The sequence below is a fragment of the Muntiacus reevesi genome, chromosome 4 (assembly GCF_963930625.1).
Source record: "Muntiacus reevesi chromosome 4, mMunRee1.1, whole genome shotgun sequence".
In the NCBI taxonomy this organism is placed as follows: domain Eukaryota; kingdom Metazoa; phylum Chordata; class Mammalia; order Artiodactyla; family Cervidae; genus Muntiacus; species Muntiacus reevesi.
Window position 1 is genome coordinate 34932576 of NC_089252.1, and position 4943 is coordinate 34937518.

Below are 4943 nucleotides of genomic sequence, written 5' to 3' on the forward strand. Positions count from 1 at the left end.
ATCCTGATGATATAGTCAATGTGTGAAAAGTTAAAAAAAAAAAAAATGACCAAGAATACTATACCTGACAAAACTATCCCTCAGTATTAAAGGAGAAATAAACATTTTCCCAGACAAACAAAAGCTGAGTGAGTTCACCACCACTGGAACTGCTTTAAAGAAATACTAAAGGGAATTATTTAAGTTGGTATAAAAGGATGCCAATCAGTAACATGAAAACATATGAAAGTATAAAACTTAATGGAGAGCATAAGAATATACTCAAATTCAGAATACTCTAATACTGTAATGGTATACAAATCACTTTTAATTCTTATATGAAAGTTAAAATATAAAAGTATGAAAAATAACTAAAGGTATAATAGTTTATTAATGGTAAACAATATATATGATATAAATTACTACATAAATTATATTGGAAGACATAGAATACAGATAGTGTTCTTTTTTTAACCTAGGTGTTTTGCTTTGTGATAAACCTTTATGCTTTATATCTTTTTATTGTGTATTTATATACACATTTGTCATATTTCACAACAGAAATGTTGTTTTAATATTCAAATTATAAACAAATGAGCCCTGATAGTGTTAGTCATTTGAAGTCAGAAGCACTTCCAAAAGTATACAGAAATTAAAGTAGGAGACAGCATTCCACTTCAGTAAATGGCTTCTCCCTTCTGCCTCACAGAAATTAGTGGACTCCACATGGGCAGTTCCAGCCAGTGTGAGCCGTCATAATAATGCATCATGAGAAGGGAATATAGGGACACAGAGGCACCTGGAAGGGTTGCCTATTACAAGGTCCATTTTTCTTTTCACCTCATGCCTAAGAGACTGAAAAAGAAAATATATGTGTCTCAAAGGCAAAAGAGCAAGCTTTCCACACTGATCATTACAGCTTCCCTCCCACACATGCTCAGAACAGCCCTGGCTGGATGGTCATGTTCCTCAGGAAAAGTAAAAGTTTTCAAGCTAATGCAACAGAGTTTTCTGCTCACATTCCAATCAAAGGAGTGAATAAAGATAAGCACATGTGCAGGGAACTGGACATTTCTAATAAGCAAATCATGACTATGGGGAAAGCCTAAAAATCCATTAACTGTTCTTAAGGCAGATCTTTGGGGAGACTTCATTATCTCTGTTTTGACTGCTTTAAGAAAGAGCTTGGGAAAGCCTATTAGGGAGCTTTACAAAATAATCTTTTGACAAGCGGCTCTTGTACTGGACTGTGGAAAACCTGACAGAACTTTGATTTTTTTCCTTTTGATCCCTTCTCAGTTTTGTTCACAATCAAGCTGCCAGTGAAGGTATCAGCAGCCTTTCCTAAGTACTGTATGGTGTTTTTCACTCTTACCTTACTTTTCTCCCTTGTTAAACATGGAGACTCCTGAGACAGAAAGGCACACACTGCCCTCATCAGGTCAAATCATCCAGCAATATGGGATTCTTTGGAAGAAAGATCATAAAACTGAATGCAGCAGATATGCACAAAAAAAGCAGATTTATTGCAAACCTCGATGGAGAGGGAAATGGCAACCCACTCCAGTATTCTTGCCTAGAGAATCCTGTGGACAGAGGAGCCTGGTGGGCTGCTATCCATAGGGTTGCACGGAGTCCGACACAACTGAAGCAACTTAGAATGCATGCATGCATGCATTGCAAACCTCTTGGATCCCACCTAAGGTTATTTCCATTGAATGAAACCTGCTGCTAAAGAAGTTAGTTTTAAATGAATCACTCTTTAAACAGATCCTTATTTCAATATTCATTTGTGAGCATTTTCTCTTTAATTCTAACACCACAAACCTAGTTGTCTCATACCCTCACTTCTTACCAAGGAAATCAACTCAAGGAAAAAGACAAAACTATTCTTTTTCCTCTCTCTCCATTTCTCAGAATCAATTCTTTAATTCTTAATAAAATCAAGTAAATTCAGAACCATAAACAGTTTCCATAATATATCCTATTACATGATGTTAATCCTCTTCTGAAATTTTTAAACAAGAGCTATATGGTTTATCACTTTACCTCCTGTTTAAATTGCCTTGGGGAAATTTGGATTTTATTAATAAGTCATTGCAAGTGAAGTAAACATTTGATGATGCTGATGGCAAAATTTATTCATTAGGAGTATCTTAGAATCCTTCTGGAGTAAGAGCCAATGCCTACTTATGTATGGAAATGTGCGAGGCACTATAGGAATTCAACCTCAATATAAACTAAACTGGCCATAGCCCATGTAATGTGATTTTAAAGAGATGTTTGTCAAAAAAAAAACAAAAATTCCCCATCTGCCTGCCTAGATATCAGAAATTTCCATATCAACTACTTTTTAGAATAAGTCTATAACTCAATCTAACTGCAAATGATAACACAGTAAACTTAAGTAAATTATCCGGTGGTAGACAGTCTCTGAAAAAAACACACGCAAGACAGGTAAGGGGTGTCTTTTTAGCTTATAAACAGAAGTTTATTTCTCATGGTTCTGGAGGCCTAAGTCTGAGATCAAGGTTGTAAGGTAAAGGTCTTTTTCCTTTTTAAAAAATTTATTTTTAATTGGAGGATAATTGCTTTACAGGGCTTCCCTGGTGACTCAGCAGTAAAGAACCCCCCTGCAAATGCAGGCAACTCAGTTTCAAATCCTGGGTCAGAAAGATCCCTGGAGAAGGAAATGGCAACCCATTCCAGTATTCTTGCTTAGGAAATCCCATGGACAAGGAATCTGGTAGGCTACAGTCCATGTGGTCACAAAGAGTCTGACATAACTTAGGGACTCAGTAACAACACAATATAGACAGGTACACAAACTACTTATACATTGTGCTCTGCTTTTGCTAATTAGAAAAAGTAGCATTGTCAGTTACAATATTTTCATTGTATATAAGATAAAATTGTACCAATTATTCAGGAGAAGTACAACTGCTCTTAGTATTAAGAGCAGATGGGAATATCTTCTGGGGATTCTCATATGAAATATAATGAGAAAGGCAATTAGCAGCATTACTGACAATTCACATTTTGTCTCATTTTGTTGGATATTTTTCTGTTGATTGTCAGGAGAAGTGAATGGAATTACACTACAGTGCTAATGAAGACCAAATTTTCTGAGAATCATAGGCAAGTTAGCTTCTTCCTCTTTCATAAACTCCCTCACTTGGTGTATAACATCCATCACACCATTTACTTCACTCAGTTTGCATCTCTCTTTACAATCAACAGTGTCTTCTCTCACATAGCCATAATCAATAAAAGTTTTATGACTGAATAAATAAATGAATAAATGAAGCACTTGGCACCCAAAAGAGGGAGAGGAAGAAACAATAGCAGCCACAACAAAAACTGTGTCTGCTTCACAATTTGGCAGGAATCAAAATCTCTGACATGTAATTTTCAACCTAAGACAGGTATTATTGACAAAGACAGATATAAATGACCTACCGTGACACTGAACTACTACAGAGATTGAATGTCATGTATTAATCCTGTTCAGAAGCAAGCAATATAACTTTACAACACTTTTCTATATTTTTCATCCTTTTTTTAACATTAGTTATTCTAACATGAAAATAGCTATTTGATAATAAGTCAGTATAAAATGGGATTCCCAGGTGGCTCAGTGGTAAAGAATCTGCCGGCCAATGCAGGAGACGCAGGAAAGGTGGATTCTGTCCCTGGCTTGGGGACATCCCCTGCAGAAGGAAATGGCAACCAACTCCAATATCCTTGCCTGGGAAATCCCATGAACTAAGGAGCCTGGCAGGCTATAGACCATGAAGTCACAAAGAGTCAGACAATGCAGGAGGCAATCATATGCTATACCAAAGTCAGAAACAATTAAGGGAGAAATTGCTAGTCCAAGACTTTATTATTTGAGCTAACTTCAGATTTTGTTATGCAAACCTCTTTCTTTTTCTGCTGGAGCTTTCATTTCAATTCTCTACTCTTCCCTACATTTTAGCCAAGTCATTGGCTCAGTTGGCAAATGACAGAGCTTTCCTATAGCTGAAACTGCATTTGTCACTTTAGTATCATTGTGTCCTGTCTCTTAGGATTGGTGTAGTCTTGTCTCTAAGTGCAACGATCTGTCTTGTATCTCCCTTCTGAGTGAGATTTATGAAGGAGAGCATTTGAATTGCTCATCTCTCTCCAATTCAGTCATCATTCTGACACTAAAATGTCTCAGAATTTTCTCTTTATTGCAAAAGAAATGTTCTCTCCTTTTTTCTCTTCAACTAGCTTGTCCTGCTTTTTTCCTATAAAATAGCACACAATGGGGAGAACTTGGAACCCTTGGGGCCTGCACTGTCTCAACTGCAGCCAGGTATAACAACACTTCATTCATAGTTGATACATAATCTTTTTCTCCCTCTCCTTAGTCTTCAAATTTTATTTAGGCATCTAACTAAAGTCTGAATGCTCTTAAGAGCAGTATATTTAGTCTAATATCTTGCAAGCAATAAGCAGGAATTAAACTTTGGCTAATTAACTAAAGCTATTGTTTTTCCAGTAGTCATGTATGGATGTGAGAGTTGGACTATAAAGAAAGCTGAGCACCAAAGAATTGATGCTTTCAAACTGTAGTGCTGGAGAAGACTCTTGAGAGTCCCTTAGACAGCAAGGAGATCAAACCAATCCATCCTAAAGGAAATTAGTCCTGAATATTCATTGGAAGAACTGATGCTGAAGATGAAACTCTAATACTCTGGCCACCTGATGCGAAGAACTGACTCACTGGAAAAGACCCTGATGCTGGGAACAATTGAAGGTGGGAGGAGAAAGGGACAACAGAGGATGAGATGGTTGGATGGCATCACCAACATGATGGACATGAGTTTGATCAAACTCTGGGAGATGGTGAAGGACAGGGAAGCCTGGCATGCTGCAGTCCCTAGAGTCGCAAAGACTCAGACACGACTGAGCAACTGTATAACAAATTAACTATA